The sequence below is a fragment of the Podarcis vaucheri genome, assembly GCF_965113315.1.
Source record: "Podarcis vaucheri genome assembly, chromosome: W".
In the NCBI taxonomy this organism is placed as follows: Eukaryota; Metazoa; Chordata; class Lepidosauria; order Squamata; family Lacertidae; genus Podarcis; species Podarcis vaucheri.
The window spans coordinates 340,666-360,030 of NC_138757.1; the positions used below are offsets into that span (position 1 = coordinate 340,666).

The window sequence follows — 19,365 nt, forward strand, 5'->3', positions numbered from 1 at the left end:
TAATTCAGGCATTGTTTCAGTGAAGGAAATAGGTTGCAGACAAGCTAGCTGAGGAATGCCTGATCATAGTCTATGGAAAGAGAGAGGGAGAAATCAGGATAATATGTCTTTGTATGTTTGAAGATAGGGACAGTTTCCAATAGATTTTGCACAGCATGGGTGAGGTTTGTTAGACGCGTGTTCTGTGGGATGCCGAATGCAGACAAGACAAAACAGTGAGTTACAAAAAAGAAAGGATTCACATCTGCACAAAGACCTGTCACTTATCCAGAGTCTCATATGTGGTAACAAGGACTGCTTTCGGCACTAATTAGTTCAGCCCACCAACAAAGCAAAGCAGAGATAAGAACTCAGAATCGGGATGAACTACCCCCTTCTTCCAAATAATAGCCATCCTGCCGGTTTAAGGAAGAGATGTAGTTTGGAGGCCACATTCTTGGGACCCGTAGGCCATGAGTGGAACCACACTCTCTTATTCGTTTGCTTTAAGTGTTCTATCTCTGAGGGTTTCAAAGGTTAACCTTCCAAACAGGAGAGAAGTCAACCCCAGATGCCTCAAGTTCTGGTTGCAAATAGGAAAAGGGAACTGATTAACTACATGGTGCTAAATAAGTATGGACTACACTGCCATTTTTGTGTGTGTGCATGCACCATTCGTTCATGTATGCTCTTCCAAAAGACATTCAAGAATGGATAAGAAAACTTGTTACAGTATCACCAGTTAAATGAAATCTTCAAAAAAGACAACTTGCCATTTGCCTCTAAAATTCAGAGTAGATTGCAGCTTGGTATTGAAGAAATAATAAACTTGAGCCCTGTGAGCCCAAGCCTCTGCTCATGTAGAACATCTTAACCCTTTAAGTACCCCTAACCAAGGGTCTAGAGCTGCTACACAAGGTATCTGCTTTCAAAGAAGAGACCATAATCTTAGAGGCACAGCACATACACTGCACGTTTAAGGTCCCAGACTGAAATCTTGGCATTTCCTGTTAAGAAGATCAGATAGCAAGTGATTGAAAAGACTTCTGCTTGACACCTTGGAGAGGTGCTGCCAGTCAGAATAGACAACACTGTGCTTGATGGACAAACCAGCTGACCTGGTATAAAACAGCTTCCTATGTTCCTAAAACTCACTTTGAAACAGCCTGGTGTTCTCTGGACTGGCATAGTCTAGTAATCCAAGTTATCAATGGTAGCAGCAGAGATGAATTTCTGAAACAAACTTGACAAGACTGAGGGTTTTTGCTGTCAGACCTGCTCAGTTTGTCTGCAGCTTTGTGCTAGCTTCCTACACGCACCCCTCCCATCTCCCTCATTTATTAAATGAATGACACGTTTCAAAGTTGGGGGGGGGGGAGGGCAATCTTAGGGAACAGACAAATAAATAAGATCTTATTCAACATCTTTATCAACGACTTGGATGATGGACTCAAGGGCATCCTGATCAAATTTGCAGATGACACCAAACTGGGAGGGGTGGCTAACACCCCAGAGGACAGGATCACACTTCAAAACGACCTTGACAGATTAGAGAACTGGGCAAAAACAAACAAGATGAATTTTAACAGGGAGAAATGTAAAGTATTGCACTTGGGCAAAAAAAATGAGAGGCACAAATACAAGATGGGTGACACCTGGCTTGAGAGCAGTACATGTGAAAAGGATCTAGGAGTCTTGGTTGACCACAAACTTGACATGAGCCAACAGTGTGACGCGGCAGCTAAAAAAGCCAATGCAATTCTGGGCTGCATCAATAGGAGTATAGCATCTAGATCAAGGGAAGTAATAGTGCCACTGTATTCTGCTCTGGTCAGACCTCACCTGGAGTACTGTGTCCAGTTCTGGGCACCACAGTTCAAGAAGGACACTGACAAACTGGAACGTGTCCAGAGGAGGGCAACCAAAATGGTCAAAGGCCTGGAAACGATGCCTTATGAGGAACGGCTAAGGGAGCTGGGCATGTTTAGCCTGGAGAAGAGGAGGTTAAGGGGTGATATGATAGCCATGTTCAAATATACAAAAGGATGTCATATAGAGGAGGGAGAAAGGTTGTTTTCTGCTGCTCCAGAGAAGCGGACACGGAGCAATGGATCCAAACTACAAGAAAGAAGATTCCACCTAAACATTATGATACGGAAGGGGGGGGCGTGTCTTCTTCACCTTCTTCTTCGCTACAATATATCCATTTATTTCCAACTGTCAATGTCAAAAGGGACTAAAATCTATAAAATTCATAGAAAATCAACGTGCCAATTTGCTCAATTTCTCTAGGACTCCATGACACCTCCCCTGTCCTCCATAATCCCTCAAGCAAGGTGTCAAGACCCTAATCCTGTCAAATCACTCTGCCAAGCCTTTCCTCCGGGCAATGCCAGGTGGCAGGCTATGCATACATGGACCATTGTCTTCTCATCACCGGTACTCAGGATGTGCTTATCTGCGCATATCTCCAGCTCTGCATATTCCCCCCTCCCTCCTCCATATGTTAATTCTGTGTAACCCAACCTCTTCTTAATGTATTCATGATGTAACTGGGATGTATTTTGCACTGTATTCTGGGACATGGAGGGAAGTTTCAAAAGTTCATGTCACCCCTTTCTCGCTGTTCAATCTCGCCTTGAACCTGTTGCTCAATAAACTTGGATCTTCTGCAGTTTGCTCCTGTCTCCGGCTGAGCTCATTTTCCTCCGCAGGGACCCGCGGACTTAGTCCGGCGAGCTGGGTGGCAGAGCAGCCTCGCACCCAGATTTTACCATAACAATTAGGAAGAACTTCCTGACAGTAAGAGCTGTTTGACAGTGGAATTTGCTGCCCAGGAGTGTGGTGGAGTCTCCTCTTTTGGAGGTCTTTAAGCAGAGGCTTGACAACCATATGTCAGGAGTGCTCTGATGGTGTTTCCTGCTTGGCAGGGGGTTGGACTCGATGGCCCTTGTGGTCTCTTCCAACTCTAGGATTCTATGGAGCCTGGCAACCCAACAAAGCAAGATGCATACGCGAGGGCACTAACAATGAGCAAAAAAAAGAGGCGAGAGCACAGTTTAGCCTTTTGAGAAGCAGAGGGGCTTATGGAATCTTTGTGTCAAGTTTTGCAACCTCTGGGGAACTTGCTTGTGATGCTGCAGTTACTTGGCACAGAGAAACGAAACATCACATCTCTCTTAACTGAACCATCCTACAGACTGGAAGTACTGTACATTACGAGTGCATGGCGAGTTGCTGCCAAATGTTTGCCTGCTTGATTTCCCTAGCACATAAGCAGACTTCAGCTGAAATCACATGTGGGCATGTAAGCATGAACTGAAACACTGGCAGGCATTTCTGTGGACACAGATGTAATTTTCTTCCAGCTATGATCATGGGGACAGCTGTACCTGACTCTGTTTACAGTCCAAATTGCATTAACATTTCCCTGGTTGGAAAGACAGACACAGCCGAAGAGGCTACATCTTTCCCCTGGGATGTAAACAGGTTTTGCCTTCTCACCCACGCCCCACCACTTTCATGTGACAAAGAGTGTTCTCCTTAATGGAGAGCGCTGGTTGCGGTGGGGTCTATCAGGCCACCCCCCCCCTTGGTTGCCAGGCAGGATTGGAAAGTTGGCCTGTGGCAATGATTAGTTGGTTGAGTTGCTGGGGCAATTTATGTGTTGCAATTTGGTGGGAGGGATCTAATGCTTTATATTCTGTGCACGCAGCTTGGAAACTTTCTCTTTCCCGCCCGCCCTAAATTTAAGGGTTTTCTGCGTTGACCTTGCTATGCCTGTCATGGGGTCATCTGCTGCTGTGGCAGGGGACTGGTAGGAATTTTGTCCATCTGGCTGATTTGTTTTTTGCCTACTGCAAATTGTCACAACTTGTAAGTTGTGGTTAGGCATTGGTTATCAAATTGGTTGGAAGAGGGGCAAGGATTGGCTGGGCCTGCCCCTCCAACGCTGCTGCGGAAAGGGAATTCCGTTAAAGGAACCCAGGGGCTTGCCATGTTTTTGTCCGAATCCCTGGAATGGGGCTAGGACCGGCAAGCCCTAGGGAGCATGCGGGGAGAAGTGAGGGCCTGTCGCTCAGCTCCATTTCTCCCCAATATTGTTTTCCCTTACTGGCTTTCGGTGGAATCCGGAAGTAAGTTCTGTCCCCAGGCGGGGGGCGGGGGGGACGACGACAGATAGTCTTAACCAATGCCTAAGCAACCACTAACAATCATGTATGTTAATAAAGTTGTGGCCAAAATTATGCCAAAAACCTTAAAGAAAAATTATGTGTGTGTTGTGAGTTATTTGAGGGGTGGCTTGGGGACCTTGACACGCAATTACACTTATCAAGTAATGGCAAGGTTGTGTGAAATGCCTGTAAAGCACATAGGGTGTTTCCCACATTCAGTACCAGAGAGAAAAGCAGGGATGTGTTTAAGCTAAAGGTGTACTGCGATGTTTCGTTATAAAGCTTCTGAATTTCATGGATTAGGAAGTACTGAAATTTTCTAATATATATAAATGTATTAGCTGGGCTTCTATGGGTGAAAGAAAATCAAAAGCCTTTCTGCCTCGCCCCTTTCTCCTCTAAGAACGCTGAAGCCTCATTATCAACAGCTGTGTCTTTCCCCAGCTATTCCTTTTCCAGCTTCTCTTCCAGCTAGAGTCCCAATAGCATCCAAAAGAGTCACAGATTCTCCATTACTATTAGCAAACAACTATGGGAACTGTAAGTGACGATTGTTTAAATGTTTTCACACTTAATATTAAAACAGCACAATCTTTTGGAAACATTGGCTTTGAAATTTTTGGTCCGGGCCTAAAGCTTAAGCTTGAATAACGCCTAAACGCAATAGGCTATGCAAAGCTGCCTTTGCTTTTTGCTACTATAAAAGTTGTATTAATATTTGGTCTTTATGTAGTAGGAAAACTGATAAACCAAATGTTAAGTAGGTACAAATATTATGTCTAAGTAAAAAATTTTCCCCACACACAAACAAAAAAGATAGTTCCCGTCCTCAAGTTTACAATCTCATTGCTAATCCTTTTTGGGTAGTCTGAAAGCATTTTTTCTTTCTTTTTTAAGGTGGGGGAAACCCGAGATGAAAGTAGTAATGTGTTTAAGCTAAAGTTGAATTGTAATGTTTGTTTATAATGCTTCTGAATTTCATGGACTGGGAAAAGCCTCAATGACCTTGCTCCCAGCCCTTCCCTTGCTGCAAAAAATAAAATAAAAATATCTACAACCACAGGAGTTTTACCCCACATTGCCTTAGATGGCTAAGCTAACATGTTTAATTAGAGAAAAATCGTTACTAGCATTTGTTAAGGATTGGAAGTTTCCTATGGACCTTTTGTGTGAAAGAGAAAATGAACTTGCAGTATCTGAATTTGAAGATTGAAAAAAAATACTCTCTTTAACATTCTATTTTCTATAAACCAGTATCATACGTAGCTACTGAGACCCAGAAGTCCTTTTATTCTAGTCTCTCCCTTTAGTTGTTTTCTTTCTTTCCCTTTGTCTTCTACTTTTGTTTTCTCTTTTTCTTGTATTTTCTTCCTTCTGACTTTCTTTCTGCTCTTTCTTAGCTTAAGTAGCTGTTTTAACTCAGTATATTATAAAATATATATTTATAATGAATATTATTTCTGTCTGTCTTAGCACAAGTATCAATCAATAAATACAAACTTTTTAAAAAAAGGATTTTTACACCACAAACTCTTTCCCCAGTGTTCTATCGCAAACTGTTCCCCCAAGGAAAACACCCTAGCAGTTTCTTGCTGCAGCCCCAGCCCCAGCCCCAGCCCCAGCCCCAGCCCCAGCCCCAAACCTCACCCTGCCAGCCCCACAAATCCCACTCCCAGTCAAGTTCCTTCTCCTCTATAAGTACCCCGAAGCCTAATTTTCAACAACTGTGTCTTTCCTCAGTTGCTCCTAATCCTGCAGATATCCTCCACCTGCTGTCCAGGGACCCAATACAGCATCTATGCAAGAGGGAAATCCAGAGGCCTGACATCAGCACACCCTGTGGCATGACTGCACAGCCTATAGTGGCAAAGGACTGAGGACCCCCGAAATTTTAAAGAAGGGGTGGGCCCCTTCAAAATTCCCTGGGACAGTGAGACTTTAACACTCCCTATGGTGTGCTTGAGATATCTAGGGGGTCAAGGTACTCCCAAAATTTTCAATAGGCGTGGGCCCCCTCAAAAATCCCTGGGATCACACAATGTCAGCACACCCCCATGGTGTGCTTGTGACATATACAGGATGGGGAGGCCAAGGACCCCAAATTTTCAAGGGGGTGCCCCCCTCAAAATGCCCTGGAGCAGTGTGATGTCAGCACATGCCATCTAAGGGGACATGGGCTGAGGGCCCCCAAAATGTTGAAGGGTCCCCCTCAAAATTCCCTAGGGTCATGTCATGCAATTTCAGCACACCACATGGTGTTCTTGTGCCATCTAGGGGGACATTGGCTGAGGGGTCCCAAAATGTTGAAGCGCCCCCCCAAAATTACCTGGGGTCATGCAATTTCAGCACACCCCATGTTGTGCTCATGCCGTCTAGGGGGACATGGGCTGAGGGCCCCCAAAATGTTGAAGCGCCCCCCCCAAAAAATATTCCCTGGGGTCATGCAATTTCAGCACACCCCATGTTGTGTTCATGCCGTCTTGGGGGACATGGGCTGATACCGTGGGATGCACCACTGAATTTTTCTTCAAACATCTGTGGGCCTGGTGTGACACAATATCAAATTTCATTGGACAACATTGTTTTTCACACATGCATGCTTCTCTTCCCCCCTTAAAATGGAAGCAACTAAGTAAAGATACACTGCCTCCGATTCTCATAACCCTTAGATTTTCATAGGCAGCTGTCTGCAAAGGTCATCCATCAGGGCGACCAAGACTGACTCAGTTCTTCGGCCAGGATTGAACCCAGATGGGCATGGATTTAAATCATCTGTGTTTTCCAAGAATTCTTGTAGCTGCCCCACTGCTATCGCCTCCTATGACTAGGCGGACAATGACCTTTTAACACACTGAAAGCTCCCAAGTCCAAAAGGTGTGAAGGGGGCCAACTCCCACTTGCACGGGCAAAGGCACTTTATCTGCGACTGGTGCCACCCACCCAAGCCACTGTTTGAACGGCTGAGATCATAGAATCATAGAATCATAGAATGGGAAGAGACCACAAGGGCCATCGAGTCCAACCCCCTGCCAAGCAGGAAACACCATCAGAGAACTCCTGACATATGGTTGTCAAGCCTCTGCTTAAAGACCTCCAAAGGAAACATCACAATATCATACTCTGGGAAGGTACTGTCAGTACAGGACTGGACCAGAGCAGGCAGTCTGAATTGTCAACCATTTTGCATTCTATATTCCCTATCTTTTAAACAACCCTCGTTTGTTGCGGCAGTTTTGCGGCTCTTAAAAGCCAGAAGGGTACTAGCAGCAGGACCAACCTACACCCCTCAGCTGTTTAGAACCTTCCTTAGGCACAATTTATGCATGATCTTTGTTTTGCAGCCTTTTCAGAGCATGAGGTTAATCCCCTGTTCTCCTTGTTTTCCTAAAGAAAATGAGATTTTCAATCTTTCTGGGGGGTTTTCAATTTTTTTTATTGATTTTCCAGCTCCGAGACAGAGCACTCTGCATTTTTTGCCATTTGGGTGCAATCAAACTGCAGATTCTGAACTACACATGGGCTGATACCCCGGGATGCACCACTGAATTGTTCTTCAAAAATCTGTGCTTTCTTATTTCTTCACCTTTTTGTTTCCTCATCGTCTTTTACAAAGGAAATGGGGCTGCTGCAGTTGGACAGTTGCCTTACTTGGTCATATGGCCCAAATGGTTGGAGGCCCATGGTCTTAAAGCTTAAGACATGCCTGCAAGGAGGTGTGGGCCAGCTCTGACACAGAGCACGATGCATTTGCTGCCATGTGGGTGCAATCAAACTGCAGAATCTGAACTACACGTGGGCTGATACCCCGGGATGCACCACTGAATTTTTCTTCAAAAATCTGGGGGTACACCACCTAAGCTTTGAGCTACCTCTCCAATAGTGACCCATCAACACCAAACAGTTTGTCGTTGGCTTCCTTGGCATAGTTCTTCAAGTAGGAGGCTTCCTTAGCAAAGTAAACAGCAGTAAAGTAAACTGCGCTATTAACTGACAAGGCCAAGCAGGCGTTAAAGACGTCTGTGCAAATAGGCTTTCTCCAGGACGCTCCTGTGCCATGGAAAAGGTCTCTGTCCAAGGAGGTCTGGTCCTCTACTGAGTGTATCTGGGAAATGCGCCTCTTCTGCCTTCTGATAGGCTACACCTGAAAAGAGCCACTTCTGCCATTGTGAAAGCTGAGCTCTCTTGAGGTGGTAGGAGGACCCATGCAGCAGGATAAAGCCCACAATAAACACCGAGAGGATCCTCTCCTGTGAGGGCTACAGTGGGAAGGACTGGAGCAAGAAACCATAAACAGTGTGCAGTAAAGGTAAATGTTTGTAAAACGATCCTGAGAATTTGTTGGGCTGCAGACTTAGGCAAATTTGGGCTGAGGCAAAAAAAAGTCCTGAAAACCATTCTCTTAGCGTTAGTTTTCCCATTATTAATGCCTTAGTTTCATACTTGGATGCTTCATATATAATTAGTGCTGATGAATAAAGTATACCTGATGATTACTTAGAGGTGCTTAGTTTTCCTTTAAAGCAAATAATGGGTACAATGATGGAGTTTTCTGCTTCTCACAATTCCTTTGTCAGCTGAGTTTCTTCCAAACCTCTAATCTATTTTTGAAAAGAGTCTTGGTAATAGTAATAATAAGCAATAATGGGAATATTGTTGGCTCTGTACCGTGCCATGCTAATGAGTACTCCTTTTTATTTTAATGTTTTCTTGTTTAAGGAGAAATATATTAGTTTGCTCCCTTCCTTGCTAACTTTCCTGCTGTGGAATTCTTGAAAACTGGCAAATTTTAGCCATTAAACAGGAACTTTGAATAGAAAGCATGTATTAACAATATCCCCAATCTTCCCTAGGCAGCATGGCCAGTGGTCAAGGATGATGGGGACTGGCCTCCAGAGGACCAAAGATTCTCCATTCCTGGTGCAGGTAGAAGAATTGTAATTATTCCACCACAGGGAAAAATAATACATAGTGGGGGGGGGGGATACAGATGTGTGTGTGTTTGTGTGTCACAATTCATCATGCTGTTTTGTGTCAACATAAGCTGAGTTCTTTTCTATTCTTGCTGGATGTTCAAGAAACTGCCAGTGTAACGAGATGTCACACACAAGGATGTCAACTCTTAGTGAAGCTGTTGAGAGCGTTTCAATTTTAGAGGATGGTTGAAGGCAAAAATTGGGAGACTTCATAGTGAAAATGGATCGAATGCCCACCTTTTAAATTTGTTTTTAAAATAACGTTTCTATCTGTCAGATTGAAGAGCATCTTGAAAACATGACTGCCATGAACAAGCACACAAGCAGCTAATAATGCAAACAGCAAGACTCTCTATATGGTTTGTCTCCCGCCTCTCAATGGCTCTTTAACTAACCTTTTGATTTGGGGTCCTTTGTATGACACCATATGCAGCTTTATTATTTGGATCTGAAAAGGATGATGCAGGTACCTTTCCCTTTCAAGATATTGTGTGATAATTTTACTTTTATTTAAGTAGAAACTGCTTTACCAGTCTGATGCTGGGGTCACACAAACCCCAATTAGATGGTGGTGGTGATGTTTGAAAGATTTGCTTGACTGACCCCAAATTAATATAAAGAGGATGAAATTGTCTTGAGGAAGATTGTTGATTGTACAGGGGTAGAAGTATACAGGAATGATGTGGGGGGGGTCAGAGTTGTCGAGCAGCAGTCCTTTACTGAGCCTGTCAGGCCCCACCACAACCCAGGTAAAGAGAAGCAGGGCAGGGCCCTTCAGGCTATCAGCAGGTCAGTCCTGGGCAACAGCAGCAGCAGAAAAGAAATTGATACTTTCCCCCCTAATGTACATATTTTTCAAGAGTCAAAAAGCAAGAGAATAAGAATTGGGTCGCTATCCATGGCCGCTTCTTAAGACCAAAGAGAAGCAGAAAGACCAGACGCCTCCACCGCCCTCGCTTCCGATTGGACGCTGTGCCAATGACACATTTGTTGACTTTTCTGGCCAAGCGGATGGTATGTTGCACGGAATTTCATATTGGTAAAAAGTAATGTTGTCCAATGTTATATGATATCATTATATGATACAGGATGCTGCTTCTTGCATCTGTTCACTCACTGTAGTAATGCCAACTTTCCCCACTTAGGCAAGTTAGAACCAGGGCTTTTTCTCAGCTGGAGCTTGCTCGAACAGATCCAGCACCTCTCAGGTGGGCACCATTAGAGAACAAGGGAAGTGTTCGTGAATTCTGGCACTTTTTTAAAAATAGAAAAAACATTAAACGCGTAACAAAACATGAAGCTGAAATATATTGACCAGACACAATTTCAACGAGTAACAGTTTTTTTTAATAATTCACATATGTAGTAAAAAGGTGCCATCACGCCATTCTGTGAGCTATGGTAAAATAGCATGCATATCTGCAGCAAGGCAAAAGGGAAAAGTGCCCCATTTCTGCTTTCAGTTGTATATTAGGAATCAGTTTTGTGAACTTTATGATACAAAAAGCTAACCATTTTTTTTAAGCAGCAACCCAAATATAACTATGAAACAAAAGGTATCAAGAACTATACAACCACTACACCTCATTCGGATGCTGTGCCAATGAAGTAGTTCATTTATTAACTTATTAAAAGAAAAGCCACTCCTAATATATTTTCCCTTTTTATGTTTTTAAAGTAATTTTTGTTGAGTTTTCCATTAAATCATATTCACATTTTGTTACATAATTCTATGACTTAATATGTAAGAGCATCGACCTCTTTCTGACTTCCACATAACTTTCCATATTCTTCGCATTTCTATAAGCACTTATTTACCCTTTGTCAAATTATAATATTTCACCTTATTATCGGTAAATCAGTTCCTTATAGTTACATTACAAAACATTTCAATTCAAGCCTACAAACATTTTCAAATGTTTACAATTTTCTTTCATAAATGTGTTCCAGTCCTTTGGAAACAGTTCGTCACGCTGATTCCGGATTATGTCTTCGAACTCCATATTCTTGAGCTGCCAGTCTTCCAGTGTTGGAAGTTCCTGCTGCTTCCATTTCTGAGCCAGAAGTGTCCTTGCAGCCATTGTGGCATACATAAACATGTTTACATCACTTTTATGTATTTCCTCACCAATTAAGCCTAATAGAAATGCCTCTGGTTTTTTATTAAAATTATATTTCAAAACCTTTTTTAACTCGTATATTATGTCCCAGAAGGCTTTCACTTTAGAACAAGTCCACCACAGATGGAGGAAGTTCCCCTCCTTCTCCTTACACTTCCAACAATTTTTGTCTTGATTTCTATACATCTTAGCAAGTTTGGCATGTCTAATATACCATCGATACATCATCTTAAATATATTTTCTTTGAGTGACACACATGCTGTGAATTTAATTGTTTCGGTCCACAGTTTTCTCCACCTTTTAAAATCAATATTGTGCCCTAAATCCTGGGCCCACCTAATCATAACACTTTTTACCTCTTCATCCTTTGTGTGCCACTCCAGTAGTAACTGATACATTTTCGACAGTATTTTCATTTTACTACCCAGCAATTCTGTCTCCAATTTAGATTTGTTACTTCCAAATCCGTTTCTTCTATTATCCTCTCTAAACACATCTTGTAACAATCGGTTACCTTTCCTCTTAGTTCTTCAAATGTCTTTAACTTTGTTTTATTATCACTTCCATCAGCAAGTCTTTGTATGTCGCCCATTCAGTTCCCATATTTATTTATTTTTTTGACTGCAAAAGCCTCCAGAGGTGAGAGCCACCTCGGAGTTTTGCATTCCAATAATGTTTTATGTCTGCTCCACACCTCATACAATGATTTTCTAATAGTATGGTTCAAAAACCCTCTGTGCATTCTGACCATTCTGACCACAGGTAGGCGTGCCACGCGAATCTGTTGTCAAATCCCTCCAAATCCAATATATCTGAATTATCTAAGGTTACCCTGGGTGGCGCTGTGGGTAAAACCTCAGCGCCTAGGACTTGCCGATCGCATGGTCGGCAGTTCGAATCCCCGCGTCGGGGTGAGCTCCCGTCGTTCGGTCCCAGCTCCTGCCCACCTAGCAGTTCGAAAGCACCCTTAAGTGCAAGTAGATAAATAGGTACCGCTTTACAGCGGGAAGGTAAACGGCGTTTCCGTGTGCTGCTCTGGTGCTTCGCCAGAGCAGCTTCGTCACGCTGGCCACGTGACCCGGAAGTGTCTGCGGACAGCGCTGGCTCCCGGCCTCTAGAGTGAGATGAGCGCACAACCCTAGAGTCTGTCAAGACTGGCCTGTACGGGCAGGGGTACCTTTACCTTTTACCTTATCCATTCTCTCAACCAACAAAAACACGCCGCCTCGTAGTAAATTTTTAGATCTGGCAGGGAAAGTCATGTCAGACTAACCTGATCTCGTTTTTTGACAGAATTACAAGCCTGGTAGATGAAGGGAACGCAGTGGATGTAGCCTACCTTGATTTCAGCAAGGCATTTGACAAGGTGCCCCATGATATTCTTGTAAAGAAGCTGGTAAAATGCGGTCTTGACTATGCTACCACTCAGTGGATTTGTAACTGGCTGACTGACCGAACCCAAAGGGTGCTCATCAATGGTTCCTCTTCATCCTGGAGAAGAGTGACTAGTGGGGTGCCACAGGGTTCTGTCTTGGGCCCGGTCTTATTCAACATCTTTATCAACGACTTGGATGATGGACTCAAGGGCATCCTGATCAAATTTGCAGATGACACCAAACTGGGAGGGGTGGCTAACACCCCAGAGGACAGGATCACACTTCAAAACGACCTTGACAGATTAGAGAACTGGGCAAAAATAAACAAGATGAATTTTAACAGGGAGAAATGTAAAGTATTGCACTTGGGCAAAAAAAATGAGAGGCACAAATACAAGATGGGTGACACCTGGCTTGAGAGCAGTACATGTGAAAAGGATCTAGGAGTCTTGGTTGACCACAAACTTGACATGAGCCAACAGTGTGACGCGGCAGCTAAAAAAGCCAATGCAATTCTGGGCTGCATCAATAGGAGTATAGCATCTAGATCAAGGGAAGTAATAGTGCCACTGTATTCTGCTCTGGTCAGACCACACCTGGAGTACTGTGTCCAGTTCTGGGCACCACAATTCAAGAAGGACACTGACAAACTGGAACGTGTCCAGAGGAGGGCAACCAAAATGGTCAAAGGCCTGGAAACGATGCCTTATGAGGAACGGCTAAGGGAGCTGGGCATGTTTAGCCTGGAGAAGAGGAGGTTAAGGGGTGATATGATAGCCATGTTCAAATATAGAAAAGGATGTCACATAGAGGAGGGAGAAAGGTTGTTTTCTGCTGCTCCGGAGAAGCGGACACGGAGCAATGGATCCAAACTACAAGAAAGAAGATTCCACCTAAACATTAGGAAGAACTTCCTGACAGTAAGAGCTGTTCGACAGTGGAATTTGCTGCCAAGGAGTGTGGTGGAGTCTCCTACTTTGGAGGTCTTTAAGCAGAGGCTTGACAACCATATGTCAGGAGTGCTCTGATGGTGTTTCCTGCTTGGCAGGGGGTTGGACTCATAGAATCATAGAATCATAGAGTTGGAAGAGACCACAAGGGCCATCGAGTCCAACCCGATGGACTCGATGGCCCTTGTGGTCTCTTCCAACTCTATGATTCTATGATTCTATGATTCTATGATTCTAGGGAAAAACCGCCTCTTTCTTTTGCATCTGTCAATATTTTATACTCAATTCTTGGCTTTTCAACCTGCTAGATAAATTTAGACAATCGTCTTTGCCATACATTAAATTGTTTTGTTCCACTGATAACCGGAATTGTCTGAAATCAAAACAGCAGTCTCAGTAACACGTTCATTTTGATAGTTGAGATTCTACCCATCATTGATAATTTCATTCTAGTCCATATCTCCTGATCTCTCTTCACTTCATTCCACACCTTTTCATAGTTGTCTTTAAAGAGGTTTATGTTCTTAGATGTGCGCCAGACTCTAGGTATTTTACCTTTTTTTCTATCGACATACCTGTCTTTTGTTGTAGTTCTCCTATTTCTTTACTGTCCAAATTTTTAGTTAATATTTTTGTCCTATTTTTGTTGAGCTTAAAGCCTGCTAATTGCCCATACTCGTCAATCTTTTTCAAAGCTTCTATTGCACTGGACATAGGTTGTTCTAAATTCAAGACAACGTCGTCGGCAAAGGCCTAATACTTGTATTCTTTTGAGCCTACACCAATCCCCTTTATTTCTTTTGTTGCTTCTATTTTCCTCAACAGGACCTCTAGTATTGTTATAAATAACAATGGCGATAGCGGGCACCCCTGTCTGGTTCCCTTTGTTATCTCAATTTTGTCTGTGAAGTTATTATTAACTATCAATTTAGCATATTGTTCCGAATAAATAGCCCAAATACCATCTAAACGTTTTCCACCGATATCCATAAATTCTAAATTTCTTTTCATAAAATGCCAAGACACATTATCAAAAAAATTTTCAGCATCCAGAAACATTAGGGCGGCTTGTTTGTCTCTCCTGGAGTCCAGATATTCCATTATATCAATTATATTTCTTTCTCTCCCCCCCCCCCCACGGAATAAATATATTCACAGGAAAAAAAGGTGCGTGGGTTTTTTAAAAAGTGAAATCACTCTCATCATTTATTAAGTTAAAAAACAACAATTGAAAAGCACCGATCAGACATTGCATTTCGAAGCCTCCATCGCAAACTCAAATCTGGTTGCAATTTTTTGGGGGGAGGGGAAGGATCTTGGCTTTTTTAAAAGGGATTCGGCATTCGGGGAATTCCAAGATGCAGGATAGAGACGCATTCGGGGCGGGCTAAAGACCTCAAGGGATCCCACTCTGACATTTGGAAATCTCTCCTCTCCTAGGGCTCCCTTCTGGCTAGCCTAAGGGAGGAGGGAGGGGCAGGGCTGGCTGCCCTGGCGTTGGGAGATGGGGGCCACATGGGGACAGAACGGGGTGTCAAGGGGCCATGGCGATCCAGCCGAGGATGAGGAGGGAACCACCATACGGGGCTGCCTTGGTCAGGATCGGGTCCCCTGTCACGGCGTGGTAATACAGGGCGCCAGAGAACATCCCCATGGCCAGAGACAGGATGCTGCCGGCCATCATGGGATAGCGGCAGTGGGGCACAGCCAGGAGGGCCAGGCTGTGGAGGAAGTGGTATTTGTTGGCCATCTCGTAGAGCTCTTTCAAGTCGTCATCTCGGTCGCTGCGACGGAAATCGTGAGCCCCGTAGGCGGCCGCCCCGACGGCCGCAGCCCCGCTCAGCGCAACGAGCCGTCAGAAAAACGCCCCGGCGCCCGCCATATCAATTATATTTCTAACATTGTCCTTCATCTGTCTACCAGGTAGAAATCCAGTTTGGTTCTTTCCAATCTCCTCTCCAAATACATTTTTAAGTCTATTGGCCAATATACTGGCAAACAATTTGTAATCATTATTTAGGAGCGAGATTGGCCTATAATTTTTCACCTGCCTTATGTCCATGTCTTGTTTGGGAATTAGTGCAATATGGGCTTCTCTCCAAGTAATATATTTTCTTTTTTTAAGAGGAAAAACACATTGGTTTAAAACGTTATATATTTCCAGCCTGATGTGTTGTTGTTTTTTAAGCCAAATTCAATGGAAATGCATTGTTTGAAGAGTGAATAGATGTATATGCAGAATATGTAAACGTGCACTGTGAAAGCTTTGTAATATTACTTTTGTGATTTTGGGTAAAATTGATGGATGAAGAAAGTGTTGAACTAAAAGCAAACTGTGTGCTTAACTTGTGTTTGTATCTTTTCGTTTCTAAAGGGACCTTTACAAATTGAATTTAAAATAAACAAGCAAACTCCAAAATTAAAAAAAAATATAGAAAAAATAATATTGGTTGGAGCTTTTCTCTGCTTCCTCTAGCTACTCTCCCACAATATATACTGCTGGGGAGGACAAAGCATATGCACAGCTTTGCCACCCATCTCTCAATATGCCCTATACATTTTACTTCTGGTTGGGCTGGAGCTGGCATTTTTCTGATGTCAGCACATTCTGTCATTGTTGCCTCAAAGCCAATAATATTTATGCTTTAAAAATGCAGAGGAAAAGAACGATAATAGTTATTTTATATGGGTACATGGGCAAAGTCTTGTTTGCTATGGCAAGTAAAAATTGCACAAAAGAAGAAAAAGTAATTCCACCAGACTTAAGAAATCCATCTTAATATCATTCATAGAGCAATAAATAGCATTAAGTGGGCCAATCCAGACATAGATCATACAACCCTAAACCACTTGGAGACACAAGATGGATTTTGTTCCAGTCAAATAAATCACTTATTTTCTAAGGGAGCAATATTTACAGCAGTGGAAGGGGAACAAATTGACACTATTTTCAGTATAGAAAAGGCCCAGGGGTGGAATTAAGAAGTATAGGCACATCGATCCCAACCACCCCTCGCACCCTTTATTTATTTTTTATTAATGAGAACCTACAAATCCACTGTTTTATGGAATTGTAGTTGAACAAGGGAAACAAGAAAATAGTATTGCCGCTCTCTTTTATTGGTTTTGTTAAAATAGGATTTTCCATTCTGACTGGCCAATTTGACTGCAGCAGCCTGCTGCTGATATTATGGATACTGTTTTCTGAATGAAACTTGGATCAGAATGTTATGCCGTCCTGCATTTCAGATGGAAATAGGAACACTCTTCCTGGCCCAGTCAATTACCACCACCCCCGCTACTTTTCATCAGCCAAGAAGGGCAAGGGTCCGAAGCACAAGTCGTTGCCCTGACTAATACAAACACCTTGTCCACATCCTCAAGCCTTACTATCTGAAAATTATCCAAAACGACAGGACTGGACAGTGCTCTGGACACCCATGAGACTCATCTGCTATAACAGCAGAGTCAAGATCCCAGCGGATGCAAGTGGTTTTATCCTCAAAATGCTTTGCAAACAAGTCACAGTGCTTACACATAGCTACCATTGGTTCCACCACCTCCTTGAGTCGGACTGTCTTTCTTCTTCATTAGCGATCACTTGTAGCTGAGTATACTGCTATCTTCAGTACCACTATGTATGCTTAATGATGAGCCCACACCACTGTTCAGTTGTATGCAGCCAGATCTTTCCTCCATCTTTCAACTTGTTTCCTTTCCCTAAGTTCTGCAGTATACCAAGGAGTCAAGTGGGAGAGGATGCTCAGAAGTGATCATGTCAAAAGCCTGAGCCATTCAGATGTTCCAGAGGCTGGCCAGGGCTTTGATAGGAGTGCCAGTCATATCACAGAAAAAAACCTCAGCGTTACCTGGAAACCCATTAGATACACCAGCCTCCAGAGGCGGATAATCCTAATAGGTCCCTTGCCTCTAGAAAGGGAAAAAGTGGTGTTATGTACTGAGTTGAATAGGATCCAAACTGCAGCAGTCTGATTGGTCCTAGAACAATAGGCTCCAAAATGCAGCAGTCTGATTGGTCCTAGAACAATAGGATTCAGAATGCAGCAGTCTGATCGGTCCTAGAACAATGCAGCAGTATGATTGGTTGGCAGGAGCCACCCAATCCAGCTCCAGATAGAAGTGAATCCACAACCTGATTGGCCTACAGGAGAATTCCGGAATTAGCCAATCACGTGCAGCCCATTGTGTAAATAATGTATATAAAGCAGATACTTTGAGGGGACTTCCATTCGCTCCTCACCACCATGAGCTGAATAAAGAGCATGAAATCCACTCTCGACTCTGAGTATATTTCACTGGCGACGAGGATGGGATCCCGCTGAGCTGACCGCCACGCCCAGCACCGCAGCACCGCCACCTGCCGCACCGCTGCCTCGCACCGTGTATCCAGGCTTCAGCTCCGGGACACAAGGAACTCAGAATGGCAACCAACAGCAGCTTCTCGCCGTTCAACCCAGCATCCGGAGACTGGGAAGCGTATGCCTCCCGTTTCACCTTCCTCCGGCCAACTTTTATCAGTAAAGGACTCCGGGAGCTGTCGGGTGGACTTTTAAATCATTAGCCGGCCTGTGAGGGTGAAGGTGAAGACGCTGACTTTCATATTAATAGGCAGTGAAATATAATCACACTGCAAGTGCTGGTAGGCTTGAATAAAATATTTATCACCTGAGTTGACGTTAAAATACTATCCCCCCTCTTTTCGATATCTGAACTATGGGATATGGGAAACGTCTTAGAGATTCTGAGGAGACAGTCCCTGTTCCCTTTCCGAGATCAAAGCAAACAAAGCTTGAACCATGTCACTTTAAAGAAGGGAGTATTCTACTGGATTGTTCCTACACGGTAGAAACTCAGAATCGTTTTAACCCTCTGAGTGATTGCGCGTCTGCACTTAAAGACGAAGAGCGAATAATACCACAAATAACAAGCGATGTGGCCAATAGTAAGAGTGTAGTCTCTCCTCAGAAGGAGGAATTGGCCCTTGGCACGGCCAACCATATGACATTTGAACAGTCCCATTTAATAATCAAAACCTTGCACTGTATATTCAAAAGACTAGATGATCTTTCGTCCCAGCTGTACAGCCTCCAACAAAAGCTAGTTACTGCTTCTCCAGCGTCAGCCGGTGTTAAGTCCTTTGAAGAGAGGAAGGGGACGAGGAGTTTGTCCTTAAATAGCAAACGTACTGACACATTTAAATACAACCTTAACCTTCAATTAGGTCATCAATCCTTGACTTTAACACCTAGGAAAGTGAGCCTAACTATACAAAATGGAGACCCAAGATGGAGAACTCTGGGCGGTGCCAAGGAACTCCTAAAGGTGCTTTTAAATATGGAGGCAACACAAATTGACCTTTGTGCAGTCCTCCCCCTTGTCCATCACCATAAATCCCAGAGAGTCCGGGACCCAAGGAACTCAGAATGGCAACCAACAGCAGCTTCTCGCCGTTCAACCCAGCATCCGGAGACTGGGAAGCGTATGCCTCCCGCTTCACCTTCCTCCTAGAAGCCAAAGGGGTCACCGACGAAGAAGATGCCAAGAAGAGGGCGATATTCTTCAGCGTCTGCGGAGAGGAGACGTTTGAAATCGCCCGGGCTCTCCTTGCGCCTGAAGACGTCGCTACTGTTCCATACAAAACAATAATGGAACGGCTGAAGGGGCACTTTTCGCCGTAGCCCTCAGTGGTGGCTCGTCGAAATGCCTTCTACGCAAAGCGGCAAGCCCCTGGGGAAACCATAACTGGGTTTGTGACCTCTCTCCGCCAAGC

General features: G+C 43.7%; 1 pseudogene across 1 annotated transcript; it reads right to left on the reverse strand.

Moving 5' to 3' along the window:
- Nucleotides 1–14,750: 14,750 nt before the first annotated feature.
- LOC309523235 (transmembrane protein 256 homolog pseudogene) lies at nt 14,751–15,456 on the reverse strand (annotated as a pseudogene). The gene has a single exon. The product of its transcript is annotated as a transmembrane protein 256 homolog pseudogene (transcript).
- Nucleotides 15,457–19,365: the final 3,909 nt, after the last annotated feature.